The sequence below is a fragment of the Littorina saxatilis genome, linkage group LG15 (assembly GCF_037325665.1).
Source record: "Littorina saxatilis isolate snail1 linkage group LG15, US_GU_Lsax_2.0, whole genome shotgun sequence".
Taxonomy (NCBI): Eukaryota; Metazoa; Mollusca; class Gastropoda; order Littorinimorpha; family Littorinidae; genus Littorina; species Littorina saxatilis.
In genome coordinates this window covers 14,857,055-14,880,866 of record NC_090259.1, presented here as the reverse complement: position 1 = coordinate 14,880,866, position 23,812 = coordinate 14,857,055, and the positions used below count along the sequence as shown (strand labels likewise).

General features: G+C 38.6%; 1 long non-coding RNA gene across 1 annotated transcript in view; it reads right to left on the bottom strand.

Annotated features, from left to right (window-relative positions):
• Positions 1-767: 767 nt before the first annotated feature.
• LOC138948655 (uncharacterized) overlaps positions 768-23,812 on the bottom strand; it is a 163,877-nt gene continuing 140,832 nt past the window's right edge. The window contains exon 2 of the long non-coding RNA XR_011450052.1: positions 768-6,376. This is a non-coding gene — a long non-coding RNA (uncharacterized lncRNA). The remainder of the gene's footprint in view (positions 6,377-23,812) is intronic.

Genomic DNA, 23,812 nt, shown 5'->3' with positions numbered 1-23,812 from the left:
GAGAGAGAGAGTGTGTGTGTGTGAGTGTGTGTGTGTGTGTGTTTGTGTGTGTGTGTGTGTGTGTGTGTGTGTGTGTGAGAGAGAGAGAGAGAGAGAGAGAGAGAGAGAGAGAGAGAGAGAGAGAGAGAGAGAGATGCAGACAGTTTATTAATTATTTTATAAGGCCATTACTGCTAATGAAAGGGTGTAAACAACTGAGGGATATAGAAAGTGTGTGTGTGCTTATGCGAAAAGACTGAATTTATTGTTGAACATATATTTTATAAAGCATTTTTACATTTTCTATCTTGTTTGAGGAATTTAGTGATTTGATAGAATTTAACTTCCGAAACAAGTTACAAATAATTAGCTGCAGGTAAAGGTGATTGCTATATACTGGATTTGATTAATTATTTGATATAGGCGCAGTTTATTTACTTTAAAGGTATACGTGGAGTTGGTCGTTTATTGCTTTTGGATATGTTTTTGACAAATGCTTTTGATTGTAAGTTACTGAGTTTATCATTGATGCACGTATTGATGTTATCATTTGAATAAAACACACAAAAGCGTACAAGTGTAAAGAGAGAGAGAGAGAGAGAGAGAGAGAGAGAGAGAGAGAGAGAGAGAGAGAGAGAGAGAGAGAGAGAGAGCTTTATTTTCCGATGGTAAGAAGAGTAAGCATAGAAATGCTTTTTTTTGCATCTGACAAATCTACTACTATTTGAATTTCATACAATATCGTAATATAATATTAAGTTCACAATTATTCAAAACAACACTGACTGTTTCGTGTAATACATACTTTATTCAGCTGCTATTGTTGCATATTATCAAAAAGAGTACAATTATATATCACAGCACAGAAAATGTATACTCAGAATGTCTTAAGTTACTTAGTTCTCAACTTACTCGATTAAGGTTTATACCGTTCTAACCATATTGAATCTGGCAATATTCAACTTGTCTTTTAAACTGAATTGCTTAAAGGCATACTTTTATTCGGACATTTTAGGGGGGTTTCTGGCGAGTTTGACAAATCAAGAATCTGAGAATCCATATCTAGACGCACACGACACGGTTTGCTCAAAACCTTACCACAAGTATGGTCATATAATCAAAGTGCAGTGAGCAACTTTAATTAGCTTCAAATTTCTGTTTCTCTCCGGTGCTGGAGATAAAAAGTAGTCCTCAGGCGCCGCCTGGTGGCGGCGATCGTTATTCCCCTAATGGAGTCGCGCCATCGTTGTAACCAGCATCGCGTAAACAAAGAGAGTGCTCTTTCATTGCGTATTTTACAATATTCAATTAAGTTTCCAAACCACTTGTTTTTGCGAAGCGATGGCAGTCCTCCTGCGCGGTAATATTATGGTATAACTTTGGAAGCGATCTGAGGGCCCTTGTTTCTTTGGTATTATACCTTCAAGAAAAGAATGTACTCCTGGTAAAGTAATAAGACATGTTTTGTTACAGTATATTGTTCTGTTAGTTCAAGGAATGCTAGGGCCAGACATAATAAAGACATTAGGGCTTATCGTGGTAATTTCTAAGATAATGACTCTTTCAGTATGGGATAAGCTATCACACTTTTGTCATAAAATGGCCACTAAAGAAATTACTCAGATTCTTCAGTAGATATGTTAACAAATCAACAGTCAAATAAACACACCCGACGAAGACGAATAGAGTAACAAAATAAACCACAAAACACGGCTACATTTCTGGGAAGTTCGACCACAACGTATTGCCCACTATTGTAACTGTTAAGCATGAAACGCATACATCAATAGGCCTACACACCTTCACACATGAAAAAAGTGATAATACATTTCTAAAACTGTGTTCCGTCCAAGTTAAGAGTTACCTTTAACCACAGAGAACATATGATTACCCCTAAATGCACTAAATCTTGAACTGTGGTGCTTCGACTACCCCAGGCCTCAATTAATTCCCTCGTCTATTTTGACAGAAAACTATCAGACTACCCTAGATGAAGAATACAGAAAATTGGTATTGCAGTTTTAAAGACACGTTGTGCGTAGACACGCAAACACACATATTACACATTCTTCCCAACGACAAATTATTTTCACAGAAAACATTTGTTTGTTTGTTTGTTTATTTGTTGCTTAACGTCCAGCCGACTACGCAGAGCCATATCAGGACGAGGAAGGGGGGGATGAAGGGGGCCACTTGTCAAGCGATTCCTGTTTACAAATGCACTAACCCATTACTTGTGTCCCAGCAGGCTTTAGTAAAACTAAATTAATACCTACTGGAAGATTACCAGTTTCCAGTATGTTAAAATAGGCTTAACCTATCTACTGCTGGACTTACATCAGAACACTAACAGATTAAACTATACATGAATCGCAAGACAAGCGGCAAGAGAAGAGATTTTTGGAAAAAATACAGGTGAATGAGCAAGAAGGCAGAAAAAAGAAAAGAATTCATGAAGAAAAAGAGAGCATGACAGGAAAGAGGAACCAAAAATCTACCTAACAGCAAACTAGAAAGCTCCTGCGGTTCCAAAAACAGGAGGGGCTTTTAATTTCATAACCGCAGTGCCCCACTGCGGGACACAGAAAACATGTTTCCCAAATTGGATAATATCACTTAGTTACAATGATCTGATCTTATAAGTGGAATGTATAAGGAGAAAAAAAAAAACGATTTCAGAAAAGATAACGCTCAGATCAACACATTATCATTAAATATGGTAACACGTACTGCACTTTACTTCCGTCATCAGCTCTATTGAAGTGAAGTAAACAATAATAAAGTTGCAATGAATATAGTCGTCCGCCATGAAGGGAAATGTGCTGTGAAATAAGCATGCTAAAGCGGGGCGGGGCGTTGCTCATTTGAAGCTAACACGGAACACCATGCTCATGGCGTGAACACAATGTAAATGTTTTGTCAGTACACCATCTATACATGAAACGGCCGTATTGCTGAGTTAAATATTAAGTGTATACATGAATTTGTGTTTAAAGAGGCATACATCTGAGTAATTAGCTGCCCAACAAAAAAGAACACTTAGTCATATTGTAAACCCATTTCATTCATTAACTGTCAATATTATGGTAAGAGAAAAGACGGAATTATACACTGCAGATTAAGATCAGAAATGAGCGATTTAAATGATGTTATGATGAAACGCCACTTTAAGTGATAACCCGACTTGTCAGTGCGGATATCGTAATGAAGATGTTGAACATTACCGAATGATCATCAACATGTGCAATGTTTATTGTTTGGTCTGCCAAACCTACGTTTTACCGAAAACATTGAAATATTCAAAAAGCTACATAGTTTTATAAGGTTAAAGTGATAGATTTTGATTACCATGTGGTCACCATGTTAATGATCCAGTATTTGATTATTGGCAGGTCATGTTGTTTTACGCTTTTACTGAAGGTCAAGTTTGAGTGAATCTTTCTTAAATGTTGTTCTGTGTATTCACATGACTAATCTCAGCTTAATTAGTTCGGACAACATTTTGGATGAAATTATTGCTGCTGCAGGAACATTGAATTGGCAAGTCTGTGACAGTCATCGTCTCTCTGACCCCCCTGTATACCCACCTTACCGACTTATATCTCCCCGATATTGCTGAAAAATAAAGTTAAATCCCTTCCCGTCCTCTGTCACATCCTCTGAATCTTTTGCTGTAATTTTTTCTCTTTTTTTGTAAAAATTGTATCTTGTCTGTCTTACATTTTTAATAAGGGTATAAGCGATTCTCTGACCTTGACATAACGTGAAATAACATTTCCTATCTAGATGTACATATTTATAACCACACTTAATATAAGCTTAGCTTGTTGTGTGGTCACAAATGTTTATATCGCATATACATGCCACCCTGTATTTCCTTAATAAAATCTTGTTTAAATCAATAACTGTCAATCGTTTTTCTAAAACTAAAAATGTTTGCTATCCATTAAAAAAAAGATAACCATCTCTCATTCACATAATTTTAAAGTGGAAATTAATGTTAACAGCAAAATACAAAAAAGAAATGTTCCTTACAAATTTAATTTGAAAAGCTGACAAGTGGGTTTTTTTTTAGATAGTATAAGACAATTTAATATGTGCACTTCATTTTATACAGTTTAAACTTTGAAAGGTACGTACATAACACACACACAAAATGAATGGAAAAATAAACATACATGCATATATATATATATATATATATATATATATATATATATATGTACAAATGAATAACAAGTAATGGAATAAATAAATACATCAATTAATTAATCAATCAATACATTATTTGAAGCTGCATTTACATTCAGGCTACAAAGATTACAATCAAGTCACTTCTCTTTAACAATGAATTGTGCATACACACATTTTTCACTGATAATCACATCAGAAGTGGTCCACAGATAACATACTGTACTATACTTGCTCAGAATAATGGTGAATACAAAATCAGATAATGGCACCGCAAAAGAAAACAAAAACGGGGCTTAGAAACACTGTACACAAGTCAGCATAGTTAAAGGAGTCTTCGACCCCAAAGTCAGTAAAGGTTCATACTGAAATATGTCACGCATTTGCTACAAACTGCGATGAAAACAATATCTGTTATCATACCTGCTTCTTCTTCTTCTTCTTCTTCGTTCATGGGCTTAGACTCCCACTTTCACTCATAGCACTAGTAGATTGTTACGTGTATGACCGTTTTTACCCCGCCATTCAGGCAGCATACTCCGATTTCGGGGGAGGCATGCTGGGTATTTTCGTGTTTCTATAACCCACCGAACTTTGACATGGATTACAGGATCTTTTCCGTGCGCACTTGGTCTTGTGCTTGCGTGTATACACGAAGATGGTTAAGTCACGAGCAGGTCTGCACATAAGTTGACCTGGGAGATCGGACAAATCTCCACTCTTAACCCACCAGGGGGCAGCTACCGGGATTCGAACTCACGACCTCCCGATTAGGAGGCCGACGTCTTACCACCGCGCCACTGCGCCCGTCTGTTATCATACCAACCTGTAAAGCTTGAGTCATTAATTTTGAAATCTGCAATGCACATACGCAAATTTACCACGAGCATCAAAAGACATTCACAGAGCACTTAAGGATAAGGATCAGGTATCACTCACATAGTCCTGTGAGGTTACCTTCATGGACAAATTTTGTGTTGCTTTCTCTCTGGGGAAATCGAGCTGCCATACAGTACGGCACTACTATTTTTCCTGCAATAGTGTACTCATGTTTCAAACCCCTGAGACTTTCGCTGTGAGCTTGGGATCATAATTATGCGCATACGTGCACTGGGAGGTGGTGATGGGGAGGTGGGGGGAGGGGGGGTTTGGGGTGGGTGGCGTTGGTCATCGAGGAAAGCCTGCATACAAAGTTGACTCTGAGAGATAAATTCCTTGCCGATAGCGATTGAATTGGTTTCAAATTCAAGACGTTGCCGCTAACTACTGATCTATCTCCCCATCCCTACTTCATCACTTTCATAACATTGTGTGAAGAGTATATGCTTAGAAAAGGCATCACAGAAGAAGAAAAAAAGTGTTAAAAAACGCGCATGAAAAAGTCAGTTTAGCTACGCGTGCTTGAATGTTTTACTCTCAACTTCGGCAAAACACAGCAAACAAAAATTAAGCAATGTTCACTGGAATGTTTCAAGCATTTGCGAAAATAGAACAAACTCAAGAAGAAATGCAGGCCACGCACTAAAATTCAAAACTCGATAGTACATGACTGTATGCATATTTAGTTTCGTCATGGAAATTCACATCGAAAGTCATTTGCACAGTGTTGCTTTTAGTACTCGGCGATGAATACAAGCTTACAAATGGTACAACAACAAAAACCAAATAAACTCTGCCGTACTAAACACTGTAAGCCTGCCCGCATAGCTGTGCTGGTACTTTTGACACAAAACCTTTTAAAAACTCAACAAACACAAGTGAGTGAACGTCAATCGTGGAATGTGTCCAGCAGTTGCAAGATTATTAACTTAAATTTCCATGAATGAAAACAATTATCAGCGTCCATTACAGCATATGTGTATACATTCATGCACTCGTACTGTAAACAAGCTTATTTTATCCTTTCTGTAAGCGGTTATCACAGTGACATAATTATAAATTTCACAAAACAACCCGATTATCTCCCTTGAGCCAATAGATTTCTGTTAGACGTATGTCAAATGTATGGATATTAAACACATAATTTAATCTAAAGGTTGTCAATCACATTAAACTTAGAGATCACAGACTTACAATATGGTATAAATAGCGTCCATTTAAATATCATCAATCCCATTCTATAAAAATTATTTTTTAAACATCAATGTACAACACATCAAGTCGTCTTTCTTTCTTTCTTTATTTGGTGTTTAACGTCGTTTTCAACCTCGAAGGTTATATCGCGACGGGGAAACGGGGGAGATGGGATAGAGCCACTTGTCAATTGTTTCTTGTTCACAAAAGCACTAATCAAAACATTGCTCTGGGGGCTTGCAACGTAGTACAATATATGACCTCACTGGGAGAATGCACGTTTCCAGTACAAAGGACTTAACATTTCTTACATACTGCTTGACTAAAATCTTTACAAACATTGACTATATTCTATACAAGAAACACTTAACAAGGGTAAAAGGAGAAACAGAATCCGTTAGTCGCCTCTTACGACATGCTGGGGAGCATCGGGTAAATTCTTCCTCCTAACCCGCGGGGGGTATCAAGTCGTCTACTAACCTTCAGAATAACTAAACTGTAAGTAGAGATTTGCGCCTGTACATGTTATGGTCATTTAAAAGTAACATACAAATCATGTTAATAAATAACAAATTATCCATCGAAAAATGTCAAAGATTGCTCTCAGTACACTATACATGCAAGACACATCTTTGGTGCTTCTAATTTTCAAAAGAGAGTTATCTCTAGTGCATAAAATGCTTTTTAATATACTTTTTTGTTTAAAGAATATACATACGAATAATAACAGCAGGGTGAAAGGAAAATAAAACACATATCTGAATTAATAAACACATTCAAAAGTTAATAACTGTCCACATAGTTTTGGTTTTTTTAGATAGCGACATTGATAACTTTTATAAATAACAACAACCATTTGTGGTTCATATCATTTTGAAAGAAAAACGTAAACTGCAAACACGTTCAATAACACAAGATTAAAAACACAACGATACATGAAAAACTTAAATCAGTTCTTATCATCTAGGTGCTGTGTATACAATAGACATGACAACCACAACAATACTCCCATGGAATCATACAACTACAATCATCTAATAAAACTGCATGGAGAATCACAGTGATGTAATATTGTTAAGACATTGGATGTGAGCTTAAAGGCACACTAAGCCTCCCGTAAACCATCACAGATACTGTCAGGCTTTTACACACAGTACAAACACCCTTTCGTTTAAACACTCACCGCTTGAAAACATCTTAGGTGCCCTACGTAAAGAGCGAGCAATGTTCAAAGAATTAATTTTTGCGTGGCCAGCCGGATTGTTCAGTATCACAATCGGACGCCTCGTTTTGGCGCTAGAACTAACTTTTAAAATCTAAATAATAAATTGACAGCTTGTTACACAAACATTCTTAAATCATAAAATATTTATTTTTTCATCAAGACAAGATCAGTAAAATTCGAAGTTTTGAAAGTTTGAAAAAAGAAAAGCCCGGAAACGTGTCATGCAAAACGTCTTTCTCGTAGCAGACGACGGTTCTGCATAGCGCCAGTTCCTCTAAACGGTCAACCGCCACCGCTCTAGTTCGTGTGACTTGCAGCCGTTTGTTGCGTTTTAGATTCAGAGGTACACAATAACGTGTTAGTGCAGATATCCTTACAGTGAGTCGCATTGAAATCACAAACTGACGACTACATTGTGAAAAAAAGGAAACTGGATCACACGGGTTCACGATGGCTAAGGGGTAAGATAAACCACGCAAAAATAAATTATTTGAATATTGCTCGCTCTTTACAGAGGGCATCTAGGATGTTCTCAAGTGGTGAGTGTTTAAATGAAAGGGTGTTTGTATTGTGTGTAAAAGCCTGACAGTGTCTGTGATGGTTTACGGGAGGCTGACTGTGCCTTTAAATCCAGATTAACCAGATATTGCATGCTCAAGCAACTTCTGGATAAGAATGTACTCAAAACGGAATCTGAAACTGCATTGAAGTTTGATTAAACAAATTCAAATGATAATTTAAAGCAAAACTAGATGATACTAGACACTGAGATGCAAAACCTGACAAATCTGTTCATTCATTATAAAAAGTCAACAATAAAATGTTCAGCATATACATTATCACATAATTCCAGAGCAAATGTTCTGCCTGTCAGTGCTTTACAATGTGAATTTAAGAGTAGCAAAAAATATCCTCACGAAAGAGTTGTTATTAAACAGAACATTCATGGGGTATAAGATTGCATTACAAAACACTGCTATAAAACTGTACATGAGAGAGCATATAAAAGTTAATAAAATGCATTTTTATCAATACATGGTGACTGTACAATGCACTATCCTATTATATTACATAATTCATTCTACAACACATAATTAATAGTTTGCATGTGTGTTTATGTACTAAAGCATAAGCACACACTTTAAGTCAAACACTACTTGCTCAATTCACGAAATCATATAAGAGATCAAGTTCAATCCTTACACAAATATGAGTAACAACCAACAAATAATAAAACAAATATTCATGTACTTTAATTTCAAAAGGATAATGCGTTTATATTTCGCGGTGAACGTTCGGATACTCTTGGGATCACAAGCCAAGCGTTATTTTACTATCGTGTCATACCACAAGCGCGATATATCCCATTTTGGTGCCATCTCGTTTTGCCGCCGTCCCATTTTGCCACCATCCCATTTTTGCGATATTTCACAAGCCAAGCGTCATTTTACTACTGTGTCATAACAATACAATAGCGCGACATCCCATTTTGACACCATCCCATTTGGCCACAATCCCATTTTCGTTTCATTAATTCTACTTACCAAGCCTCACTTTACTATATTGTGTCATTCAACTGGAGAGACATTCCGTTTGCGCGACATCCCATTTTGCCGCAATCCGAAATGTCGCGAATTAGGGATGGCGGCGAAATGGGATGGCGGCAAAACGGCATGGCGCCAAAATGGAATGTGGCGCTAGTGGTATGACACGGTAGTTAAATGACGCTTGCCTTGTGAAATGTCGCGAAAGTGGGATGGGGCGAAATGGGATAGCGGCGAAACGGGATTGCGCAACAATGGGAAGTGGAGCTAGTGATTCATGACACGGAGGTAAAATTACGCTTGGCTTGAAAAATGACGCGAAAATGGGATGGGGGTGAAATGGAATGGGGGCGTAACGGAATGGCGCCAAAATGGGATGTCCCGCTAGCGATATGACACGATAGTAAAATGACGCTTGGCTTTGTGAAATGGGCCCAAAATGGGATTGGGGTCAAAATGGGATAACGCCCATATGGGATCTCGCGCAAACAAAATATCGCGCTAACATTCCCTCCATTCCTTACACCACCAGGACTGACAGGGGACAGGGGAGTAAAAGTTTCGTACGTCATTTTTACTCGAGAATACTCCTGTCGTGGTGGAGTAATTTATTCGTTATCTATTTGTCGTGGGAGTAATTTTCTCGGGTTATGGGGGAGTCATTTTTTCGTAAAGGGTGTAAAACTTTCGTACGCAATTTTTACTCCGGAGTAAAAATCTCGTGGGAGTAATTTTCTCGTGTTACACCGGGAGCGTAGGGTCAGTTATGAACAGAATTAGCCCCGGACAGTGAGATATAGAGAACAGTACACAAATACAAACGGAGAGACTCGGAAACTCGAGTCAGTCGTCGCAACGCTCAAGAACTCAAGTGTAATATTTTGAAGTTAAAATCTCCCTCGCCTACAGTGCGACATAATAGCTCAGTTGGTAACGCGCTCGATCATGCATTAGTCCTTACTTTTGTGGTCCCGGGTTCGATTGGCTTCGGCGGCAGTTTTATTTTTATTTTTTTCTGAACTCGTTATTCTTGTATTTTATTCTTTTGCTTCATTCCAAACGTTTTGGATTATGAAATGAATTGAAATAATAAAAAATAAGTTGCATATATATTGAGTACTTCCAGCGGGACAATATCCCCAGCCGCGGACGAATTACCCATTAATTTTTTATTTTGTTTAGTAACATCGCATTTGGTGAAAACTGATTGCCTTATAGGCAACACCGCGACTACATGTAATGATGATATCAAGAAAACGTACAAAACACACTTTATACGAACGAGGAAAACGACGAGTCAACAAATACTCGATTCCAAAACTGACCCGTGCACGTGGCAGTTATTTATGTTGGCAGTTCAAGTCTTAGTTTTCACGCCTATAGGGTAAGCGGTCTTGTGGCGGGTAGGTAAGACGTTTGCCTCCAATTCCGGCGGTCTCGGGTTCAAGTCCCCAAATACTTTTGTAAAACATGATTTGTCAACTTTTTTGTTCTTCTTTTCTGAACTCTATATTCTTCTTTCTTATTTATTCCAAAGGTTTTGAGTCGTGTATTGAAATTTCAATATAGTGCGTGAGTGCCCTTGAACAGCTTTCCCATAATCCTGTATTCTATTTTTAGTACAGGGTATCCTCAATGTGTCACCGCGTGTCGACTGCTGGTAATAGTAGATAAATACTTCTAAATAATAGACTTCTGGTTCGGTACATTCCAAAAATGCAATATAATCATGTTACAAATCCATTGAGCAAAAGCTATGAGATGGTATAATGTGTAGACATACATGGTTCGCTGTACATCAGCGTCAGTCAATTTCACATGATAACACATATCTATTTGCATTGGAAAATGTGTTTGACTCTACAAAAAAACACCAACAAGTGGACAGTGACAGGCCTGAATATTTTTTCTTCTGATGCATAATATTAAATTAGGTTCTAATTGAACAAAGCATTAATCAATTCATCCATCCAATATGTCATAAGGTTCATCAATTCATTAATCAATACAATAACACACACACACACACACACACACACAGTCACACACAAACACACACACCAATGCAGGTCGTACTGGTAACTGAGCTTCATAAGTCTTTTTAACAACATGCAACAAGACAAATCTCAATATCATTGTAAGCAATGTATATACAATAGTCATATGTGTTAACAGTTACTGTCCGTTATGATTTAATTGCTACAAAAGATCCATAGGATATACAATTTGTTGATTAATAAAATATCTCGAATATCATAAACACAAAATAAAGAACCATACTTTGCTGCTTCATGTATGTAGACTGTACACTCCATTTATAACACTTTTGTAATTTATTTTTTCTCTAAAAGCACATTACGTTGGTAATAATGCTGCCGGTTTTTTGTGTTTTTGTTTTTTAATAGAAGCTAGTCAAATCACGAAGTTGCTGCTTTTAATATTGTTTGTGATTATTTTCACCATTGTTAAAGGATTACGATGAGTGTCGTATTCAAAAACATATAATCATTTATGATGTGTAATTTTCTTGTGCACAAGTACTGTTCGTATAGCAAATAACAGTGTGAGGTGCACATACATAAAACAAAAAACCAGAGACAACATTATCGCATTAAAACTGTATGCTTACACATCACTCCCACGATCAAATGCAGAATCTATTTTCCATGGCACAATTGTCGTTCAGGTTGTAACATATCCAGATATTTGAGCATTATGTAGCATCACTAGATTTCATTCCAGGGAAACATCAAGCTTGCAAAATGTGTTTATGACAGCTGGAACAGCTTCTTCATTTAAGCATAACAAATACATAGCATGGAACACCTGTCCGCTAGCTTAGCTCTATTACTTACATACAGTAAATATAATACACAACACATCACAACCATATATATTAAGAACAGTTCTGGTATTTACATCAAAGCAAATTCAATTAACATTTGACACATCACAATATTTGACACATCACAATGCTTCAAACTAGCACAGTGGAGCATCACAATACATGTATATAGCTGCACATCACAAAGCTGCCTTTGAGCACAATTGTATCCAGAAAGCAAACTCGATTAATGGCATAATGGAATGCTCCACCGTTAGCACTGTTTTATAATATACAGCAGTAAACGCACTATAATTCTAGCACAGCGCAATGCTGTTTACAAGCATACATTTGCCATTCATAGCAAAGCAAAACAACATAATTATGGCACATGAGTATTCTCTCTGAGTGTACCATACTATCAAAATGTGACAGGAGGAGAAGAATGCTCAGGGTACAAGCATAATCAGCTGTGACGTACAGCGGGTGGCTGCAAACATCAGACTGGTTTTGTCCCAATCAGTGTAGCGCTGGATGTCTCTTACTCGCCAGTAGTAGCTACTCATTCCTTTCTCAGTGGCGGCAGCAGCAACATCTTTGGTGTCTTGTGATGAAGTACCAACTGCTCGTCTGCTACGACTGCTAACAGGTTGTTGACCTGTTCCTAACGCGAGACCTGGTTCGGGTATCCTTCGCTTAGGAATGCTTGGTGCTGCCGGTTTTTTAGCAGGCTTGTTTTCTGTTGACGTTGAGAGTTGAGAGGGATCCTGCGAACAAGTAACTGGTGACATAGACCTAGGGGACGTGGCTGGGCTTGCGGCATGTTTTTGGGGACTTCTCTTTTCTCTTCTAGGAGAAGGTGGATCGTTTATGTTCATGGTAGACATTTCGGGAACTTGCAGAGAACTGCCAGCCAATTCTTCCGTCTCAATCGCTGTCTCCCCAGGAAGAAAAATGACAACGTCTCTCTCAAGACCTTGAAATATGTCAACCCATGACAAAAGAACTGTATCCCAACTATCCTTGCTTTCAGGGTCTTGATTTTGTCCCGTGGTTCTGGGGAAAAGTTGTACTGGCAAGGCTTTTCTCAGGGTTGAAATGAATTGACTGTTGTTGAGTTTTTCAACGAAGTGTTCATATTCCTCTTTGTTGATTTCGACATGACCCTTACCTTGGTAGAGGTTTGATGGAATACTGAAAACAATAACGATGCTGCATGGGAGAAACAAAGATGGCCCTGCAACTGCACCGGGATTGTCTTCTTCATCTACTTCCATGTCTGAGGAAGCAGCCTGCCCGTGCTCTTCATCTGGCTTCGCTTGCAACGTTGCAGCCTGCGCTTTTTCTTCCACAACAGATGTCTTGGGCGAAGAATGAGTCCCACTCTCAACTAATTTCATTTTATCTATGAGCACATCTTTAAGCTCTTCAGCACATTGTACACAATTCAAAAGTGCCTGGTTTGGATCATGTTGTTGGTGCTTGATGCACACTGCAGTTGGGCCGTGTGTGCACACGTTGAGTCTTGGCGTTGGACCAGGCGAGCTCTGTCCGGGTTGTTCTCTACTCTGTGGGGTTTCACCTGATGCTCTGGTTTTCTTAAGTTGGGCAGCTTGCTGTGTCGAGGCAGACGATGCAGCATCTCGCTTTACGTCAGAAAGGTATTGCTGTTTTCTCTTCTCATCCCAGTCCGCGTGGTACAGAACCTTCTGCACAGAGCCTGGCAAACGGTAGATGTGTTCCAGTTTCAAAAGCTTGAATTTGGAAGCTTTATCCAACTCGTGGGATACTAGGCCATCAGCGCACCAAACCTGACTGTCTTTGAATTCATTCTTGAATGCTTTCAAGATGTCAGGCCAATACGACAGCGGGAGCATCTCGTCAATGATGAAGAGCACATCCTTCAACTCTAGATTGTGACCTGCTAACAGACCTTTTACCTGCTGGACAAACGACTCTTGGTTGTCGAGGACATCAATAGGAAGGTGGTGAACTCTACCATCAAATGTCTTCTCATCAGCATCCCGGATAGCGTTTTTGATGTGAATGCCAATGGGCCTACCTTTCAATCCTCTGTACATATCCAGGACCACCACATTACTTAGACGTGATGCTGCACCGCCAGCGCCTTTCCTCAAAAACCTCATAGCTTTAAAAATGAGCATCGTTGTCCGGCCTGAACCAGGGGGACCTTGCACGTGCATTCTCTTGTATTCATCTTCAGTTGAAGTCACAGCTTTTTTCTGTAAAAATAACAGTAACTCAATTATAGTAATTCAACACGTATCGGTTTTTCATGGGGAATAACCTGCCCAACATAAGTTTGGCTGCTCAACGCGGAGACATCATAATCTTTTGTGCTTAAAACAGTCAGCATGTTAAAAATAACTCATTGTATTGACTCAAACATGCTCATGAAATGCACGTTTGATCGATCGACGTGGTCAAAAGTATGTATATTCCGACGAAGTAAGCAGATGTACTAAAAGTGGTATTTATCAACGTCTTTGCGTGATATTGATCCCGTACTTGCATTGTGGTCATATAAAATGGTCCTTTGATCACATCGCAGATAATTTCGTCCTTCGAAGATATTTTCGACCACATCGATCAATCGAGCATGAACGTATTTTGCCTGTTTGAGTCATTAATCAATTTGGGGGTGGGAGGGGGGGGGGGGGGGGGTCAGGCAAAATTAGGAAACATATCTCAACCGAGTTTAGTTGGCCTGAGTACGACAGATATATGTATTTTGCTTTAAAACAAACAAAAAACATGATGTCCCCGCGTTTGGCCGCCCGACCCGTGTCGGACAGGTTATCCCTAATGATCTTGTAGCAGTAAAAACAGCTGCTTTAACATTTCCAAATATAGCAAAAAGCTATCACACACTTTTGTTGCTGTTAAGCAGCAGATTATATCACTTTGTTTAATTTCCTTGAGTCGAGACCTTTCCATTGCTTGTTAACCTGTTTACTCTACCACCCACAACTACACAACATCGACCCAAATAGAGACCAATGATCATGGCAGACAAGGGACATCCGCATGTGCAAAGGCTTAAATAATAGAGTATGTTTAAACAAATACATAAAAGTGTCAAGAGAGATACAAACACTAATTCTATGCCAGATTACCTGCACTTCTGGGAGATTTAAACCGCGCGTTTTAAACATTCTGCCTGCAAGTTGTATGGCGTCAGCAATGGTCCTCACGTGGGTCCGTTCAGTCTGACCATCCAAGTAACGAGGTTTTGAAAACGTCCCAATGAACCTTCAGAGCAAATCAACATACATGTTCACATACCCGACTAGTAACTGCGTAGATATTGTATTTCGATTGTAATGAATATTAACTCTTACCTGGGAAGTCGGGAAGTTAAAACAAACATAACAGCAGTGCTATCATATCTCTATGCTACCTTCTGGTCAAAAGGAGTACAGCATCCTTTTTTTCTCTCTTAAACTGTTAGTTAATTTTGATTGAGACGATAGTTTCAAGTTACGATTCTGAAATCGAGCATCGTTGTGAAAGTCTAACACATTACCTTTGTCATACACACACATTTGTCGGAAAGCACACAGACAGACAAATTGACAAACAGACAAACCAACACACACACGCTCGCACGCACGCACTCACACACACGCACGCACACAGACACCGTGACACACACACACACACACACACACACACACACACACACACACACGTGACACACACACACACGTGACACACACACACACACACACACACACACACACACACACACACACACACACACACACACACACATACACACACACACATGCTCTCATACACACCTTGCAACAATGTCTTTAATAGATTCAAGGGAGATTGGATTGTCCGGAAGCTTGTTCCACCAATCTCTCAACTTCTGCATGCTGTATTCTGCCTCAGCTTTTTCCATGTCATCATCAAAGAGATTATCTTTACACAGGAGATTCACACCGTCCTTAGGACAAACAGAAAAAAACACCGCTGATTATTGTAAGCTGATTTAAATGTCATGTGCCCTACGGTTGTCCCTTTCAATATTAAATCCATATATAGAAGTCATCTTAATTCACAGTTTTTGTTTACTTTAAGTCTAACATAAAAAAACACCAGAAAGATCTACCTATTCGTGTGTTTGGTTGTGTTTACCTTACAAAAATGTTAAGACCTTTTTGGCCATGAAATTGACATGCCCACATCAAAGACTGCTGACTTGAGAAAATCAGCCTAAAGAAGTTCATGTGACAACCCCAAGACACTAAGCTGTTACAAGATACGTATTACAGTACTTGGTGATTTGACTGTTATGCACACAGAGAACGATGTACATATCGACTTTACAGGCATTTTAATGAGACAAGGCATTTTGTCTGTCATTTCAAAATTCTTAGTATCACCCTCGGATTCAAGTCTTGGTCGATTAAAAAGAGACAGAAAATGACATGCTTCCCTCGGACCGAAGATGACTTGTCTCGCGACAACTATATAATATTAAACAATTTTTATCCAACGAGTACAACACTAGGGTAAATGTTTGCTTTTCGAAGCATGACATGTGCTTGCAGTAAGTAGGCGTCAGTACAAATGATCGAGAATGTGAACTGTTTAATGTCATTTTTAATCTTATATGTCACCTTTTCTGAGATTTGACACCGTTGCTTTGCCTCCTTTTCAGTCAAATTTGGTAAGGCAAAAACCTTGTAAACGTTCAACGTTTTCAGCTTGGCCTCATGCTGAAACAAGTTGTGGAACACTTCTTCGTCGATCTCAAGTTGTGCGAGTGCTTTCCCTTTCGTATCTTCTCCGTTAGAATCCATATGAGTCCCAAAGGCTTTTACCTGAAATTGAACATAACAAAAGAAAATGACTGCAAATATAAACAGGTCGCAAAAGCAGAGCGTAAGCTCGAAGTAAGATGCCATTACAAAAAACACTCATGACAGATGCAAAGTTTGACTCACCTGGATAATGATCACACCTTTAGTCTTGTGTAGGATTACTATATCTGGTTCACCTCTTCCGCCCCTGGCTTCTGTACGAGTGTAGTACCTATCACTGACAACAAAGAATTAAGAACGATCATGCATCGCTCAAGTACGCACAGTGTTTAGCAGGTTCAGAAACAGCAATAGAATGTTGAGAACCTGAAACTGATTTTAAAATTGATCTGATTCCTCTTTGCTTGATACAGGTTAAACACGGTCTTTTTGAACTTCAAAATGTTCAATCCTACTTTTGGGTAGATTATTTCAGAAGAGAGTCAACAACTGAATGTTTCAGATTGGTATCTTTACTTCAACATTGCATACAAAGGACGTTGTATATGTAACGGAAAGTTTGCTGATTCAGTGCAAAACATTGGAAAGGCCGCCTAGTGGACTGCAGTTCCTGGGCTGGTGTGAGAATATATTTGTCGCAAATTATATCGTCTGTCGACCTGTCACAGAATCACATTTTGCCAGGTATGCGTGGAACCGCGAGAATGTTTGTCGATCGCCGAAATAGGGTTGGGTGAGGCTATCCAACCACAAGCTCCAAATCCTTTTACGTGTCTATCAGAATAGCAATATTCACATTTTTTTGTACGCTCTCAAAACTCTAAACCTTCCCAAGGATTTCCAAGTGTTTAATGCATATCAGTATGTAATTGTATTTTCATATTCGTGTGTAAAGGTTTATTTGGAATTGTTTGTACAAAGATGAAGAAATACTTATTCTTTGTTTTTTTAAAGTGTAGTCTGAATATGTACATTTATGCAAATCAAATTTACATATGTTTTTTGCGAAAAAAGTACCAGTTATAAAAAAAATCCATGATGACTATAATATACTATTATTGGTATATCCTTGCATATTCATACAACTATTTGCAGGTTTCTTGTTTAAAAAAAAAAGTTGTACCTTCCCTTATCGGCAAACAGGTGAGGGTACTGTATCAGGAGGTATTTCTGCAACGGACAGGAGTTCTCGCGGGCCTCCGAAGTTGCATCGGGCCAGATGAGTACTTGTTCGTACAAAATATTTCCAATGGTAAACATTGTGTTATCCCCATTCTTTTCCATTTCCTCACTGAGCAACTGAAATCAGACGTATCGCTTAGTATGCTATTTGTTAAATCATCTTAAGATGAAGAGATAAGGAACCTTACCCTGTAAAATGCATTACTCAGAATGCATTTTATTTGGGCACTAGCTCAAACAAGTTTTCTAGAGCAACTTTCACAGTCCTTAGTTATTTCGAAAAAGGTAGGTTTGAGTAATTTATTGAACTTTTGATTTTTTTTAAAACAATTGTTAAAGAGTGTATACATTTTCTTGAAAGGTCCTTTACCTTTGTAAGATTACATTATTGTATTGCATTGTATTGTAATGTTTTGTATGTTACTGTTTTGTAAGGTATTGTATTGTGCTGTACTGTATTGTATTGTACGGTATTGTATTGTAGATGAACACCAATATTTACCCGTAATCCTCGTCCTACTTTCGACTGTGCGTTGTCACCTCGGATATCACTCCCTTGCATGTGTTGGAAGAAGAGGCCATCCTTATCTGGTTTAAGACTGTGCTTTCCGATGAAAAAGTGGGGGACAGCATAAGCTACTGTTCCAATGTTTGGGAAGTTGTCATCTGTGTACTTTTGACACGAAGCAGAGAGCGCCTTTGTTTTGTCTTGTTTGCTTAGTGTCCTTTTACTACCTTTCCCAGGGCATAACTCGTCTAGATGCTGAAAAGAAACATGTGACATTTTGTTTTATAACTAGTCATATTATTTTTTTTCAAATAGGACATGAAGAGGGAGACGAAGTGCTCATGGTGGAAAAGGTACGTTTAATTACCATGGATTTGTTGTCTTGCAGTGAACATTGTGCACATGATTTACGTATATTCCCTGAACATTTTAAAATTCGTAAGTATTCAACAATCAAAGCAAGAGAAATGTGTAAATGATGAGCCCACAATTTCAGGGAAGATGCATATTCTTTAACATTTACAGGAGGCATTCACATATTGTGGTAAAGCGGCAAATGCGTATTTTCCCTATATGTTCTGACAATATACATATTTTCATAATGTGCAAATCAATTGAAATATGCTCACATATGAAACCAAAGTTTTATGTTTACTTTATCTACCAGAATAACTAACGGGTCATTGTTTAATTATTAAGCTTCTAAGCTTAAGTGCAATCCCATAGTCAAGACTTCATGGAAGATTGGTTGACCCAAATTTCAATCAAAATGAACACAAAATGAGGGCGTGTCAGTGCCGCCTCAACTTTCACTAAATTCCGGATATGACGTCATCAGAAACATTTATCGAAATAAGGAAAACGTTTTCTGGGGGTATCATCTGGAACAATTAATCATGTACAGTTGCACGAGGATCGATCCAGGAGTTTCCTAGGAATCGATCTACACACACACACACACACACACACACACACACACACACACACACACACACACACACACACACACACAAAGGAGCAACACATTTTAACAATTGAGGTTTGCTCATACCTTGAATGCATCCTTGACTTCTTGTTCATATCTTTCTTGTTTAACTTCCATTACTCTTTCACGTCGTTTTAAGTCAGCTGGATGAAGTTGTTCGTCCATATTAAAAGCTGCAGTTGGAAGGCGTTTGTCATGGCTTGCTTTATTTTTCTTCTTTTTCAGTGTTTTCAACGTCTATGATAGATCAAAAACAGTTAAAGTGATACAAATGTTGACAACATTTCTGAAAAGTGGAAAATGTGAATCTATGTAACTGGTTTTTGAAGACCTTACACAGCCTGAAGAACAAAACATCTATCAACATGTCTAAAACATTTCTGCAAAAGTTTAACTCATTCACATGAATACTTTCGAAATTAGCTTGACATCCGTGAACTAACATGTTTTGGTTCAACGCATTGCTTATTTTTCATTTAATAATTTTAACTAAGTCAATCTAAAAGCAATTTTGTTTTGGACCATCTTACATACATTGAAGCAAATGCACACCAACATGTTTACACAAACAGTTCTGTTTCAAGAATATTGTGGTCAAATGACTGGAAGAGACAAACAGTGTATTTGCATGGTAACTCCTAGCCTTACAACTAATTCATTTTGACAGTACCTTGAAGGCCTACACAGACTTAGACTTGTATCTCGAAATAAATCTAAATAATAAATTGACAGCTTGTTACACAAACATTCTTAAATCATAAAAGAATTCTTATTTCATCAAGACAAGATCAGTACAATTCGAAGTTTTGAAAGTTTGAAAAAAGAAAAGCCCCAAAGCAGGGTCACGCAATGTCGTGGTTCTCGTAGCAGACGACGGTAATGCCTACCGCCAGTTCCTCTGAACAGTCAAAAGCCATCGCTAGAGTTCGTGTGAATTACAGCCGTTTGGTGCGTTTAGATTCAAAGGAACATAATAACGTGCTATTGCAGATAAGCTTACAGCGAGTCGCATTGGAAATTACAAGCTGAATACTACATTGTGGAAAAAGGGAAAGTGGATCACACGGGTTCACGATGGCTCAGGGGTAAGATAAACCACGCAAAAATAAATTCTTTGAAAATTGCTCGCTCTTTACGGAGGGCACCTAAGATGTTCTCAAGCGGTGAGTGTTTAAATGAAAGGGTGTTTGTACTGTGTGTAAAAGTCTGACAGTATCTGTGATGGTTTACGGGGGGCTTACTGTGCCTTTAACATACCTATATCTTCAAGGTGTTTCACACTTAGAAACTATCTGTGGGTTTGCTGACGCTGATGGAACATACCAAGAGAGCAACAGTGCGAGTGGGGTTAAGTTTTATGGGCAGTGCCCACAAATTAGTATGTCGAGTGACACATAGCAGCTGGACACAGCGTAAAAACGTCACGCATAATGCCTTGCAATTTATGTTGGGCTCACCTCTAGTGTACCATTGTACCTGTGATGGTTCGTACTACAGACGTGCAAGAGACAGCAGTTATAGGCAAGATTACTGAATAAAGTAAACCTCTGTATTTTTGATTTCCTAAAATGAGTTTTCACTCGGAACATTTTGCAATATTGTGACAATTCTTGTCAATCCCATTTTTGCTCTGATTTACAAATAATGGGTAGGATCAAACATTGTCAACTCACTGATTTCAGACATTTCTATCAACCACATTTAACCGAACAGATCATATACTTTAATTTCCTTTAAGATGTTATACAGTTGTACCTTCTTCGTTGGTGGGCTTTCAGGAGCAGATCTTGTCTTGCTTTGGAACACCGAATCTTGTCTCGTTGATTCCGTGAGAGGGTTGTGCAACACACCTGTAGAAAAAGAAATGACATCCTGTTTTTGTGTGGGAAAAACAATGGAAGCCGCATGTAACCTGGTTTGAATATAAAACAAGTCGTGTAAAGCAAAATTAATACATTTAGCCAGTCTGTCAAACTCCCTGAATGAAACGCACTGCTTTTATTCACCAAGACAGTTGGTTCGCCGAGCCTCGCGGCCTGTATGTTGAAAGCTTGAAGTGACAGCCGTTAAACAGAAAAGCGCAATTTTCCATATTCCGTTTAAGCTTGTTTTTAATCCAAACGTAACATTTGTAAAACATTTTTAGATTGAGTAACAGATTTTTTTTAAAAACAATAACATGCAATCCTTTTGAAATCTGTTAGCAACGAGTTGATGTATATGAGACAATGACAAAAGGTGACGTTTTCATGTCAGTATGTCCCAAATGACATCACCAGTACATTTTTCATTCTATCTAATCTGTTTTCGTTCTATTTTTTCTAATAACATGCGTTAACAATTGATTGCCAACTGGAATGGAAGAGCACAAAAAAGTGTAACTTGATATGTAGTTTCTCTAGAGGGAAAAACATCTTCCACTTTCATGTCAGTGTGTCCCATGCAACATACATTTGCCAAACAGCTATGTGTAAGTAGATTATTTGTTAGTGGTATAGAACATACTGATCAACAATCAAAGTCAGTTTTCACATTCATTTTCTACCTATTTCTTATTTGTTTATTCTTTTGGCAATGGTGAAATGTCAGCAATCGTGTGTCATTCGGGACAGTAGACATGACACCTGACCTTTTGTCACTGTCTCATATGCACAGTTTTAATCAGCAAACTATATGCTTTTCAGCTTCCAAGCTGAAATACAATCCGGACTGACTCAAAGAATATTTGACCAAAATTGCAATCTTAGTCATTGACAACGTTAGGCGTCCTGCTAGATGGTCATAGATGAATAACTTAATGTTGAGATGTTCTCATTTGCTTATGAAACTGGAGCTGCTATAAGTAACACAACCCAATATCGGTTTCTGTCTTTCTGTATTGATGATGGTAATGTATGTTTTGTATTTACATACTAAAGAACAAGTCGAATGAGCGATATTACAATGTTCAAGCAGTCTGTTGGCAAAACAAAGTCAAACTGACATCCAGTCAGTAAAATAAGTTACATTTTAGTCTGTCAGTCAGTAAAATAAGTGAGTACCTAAACAAAAGCACAGAAAAGCATGTCGCCAACATTTTTAATTGTTCTTACCAATAACAGCATAGCACTATATCTACTCTAAAATGGGACCGGCACGGTTGGCCTAGTGGTAAGGCGTCCGCCCCGTGATCGGGACGTCGTTGGTTCAAACCCCGGCCGGGTCATACCTAAGACTTTAAAATTGGCAATCTAGTGGCTGCTCCGCCTGGCGTCTGGCATTATGGGGTTAGTGCTAGGACTGGTTGGTCCGGTGTCAGAATAATGTGACTGGGTGAGACATGAAGCCTGTGCTGCGACCTCTGTCTTGTGTGTGGCACACGTTATATGTCAAAGCAGCACCACCCTGATATGGCCCTCCGTGGTCGGCTGGGCGTTAAACAAACAAACAAACAAACTCAAAAATGGTCGTATAATGGTCACATCTCGTATATGTGTTCACGTTTTTATGGTCACTATTAATTTTATTCGTTAAAAAACAAGAGCGAGGGGAATTGCTTTAACCTGGTCAGACCAGTTCTTCTGTGAATGCGATGCTGGCTTCGGCGTCAATAACAGACGACAAAACAACAAACAAACAAAACGAAAGAAAAGAACAAGCAACAAGAACGGCAAAGCCCATACGACTCACATGCTTGACCTTGACCTTTACATGACCTTGACCTTCAGGGTCAAGGTCAAATAACTAAACCTAGCAATGACATCATACACTAAGAACTGCTTTACACATTTTTCCTACCAAAATACATGTGACCTTGTGGTCATGCAACACAAAGCTGTTAATTCAAGACATAGGAAGTACAATGGTGCTTATTGGCTCTTTCTACCATGAGATATGGTCACTTTTAGTGGTTCACTACCTTATTTTGGTCACATTTCATAAGGGTCAAAGTGACCTTGACCTTGATCATATGTGACCAAATGTGTCTCATGATGAAAGCATAACATGTGCCCCACATAATTTTTAAGTTTGAAACAGTTATCTTCCATAGTTCAGGGTCAAGGTCACTTCAAAATATGTATACAATCCAACTTTGAAGAGCTCCTGTGACCTTGACCTTGACGCAAGGTAAACCAAACTGGTATCAAAAGATGGGGCTTACTTTGCCCTATATATCATATATAGGTGAGGTATTCAATCTGAAAAACTTCAGAGAAAATGGGAAAAATGTGAAAAATAGCTGTTTTTTAGACAACATTTATGGCCCCTGCGACCTTGACCTTGAAGCAAGGTCAAGATGCTATGTATGTTTTTTGGGGCCTTGTCATCATACACCATCTTGCCAAATTTTGTACTGATAGACTGAATAGTGTCCAAGAAATATCCAACGTTAAAGTTTTCCGGACGGCCGGACGGACGGACGGACGTCCGGACGGGGGGGACGGACGGACGGACGACTCGGGTGAGTACATAGACTCACTTTTGCTTCGCATGTGAGTCAAAAAGCATAACAAACTGGCACTTGT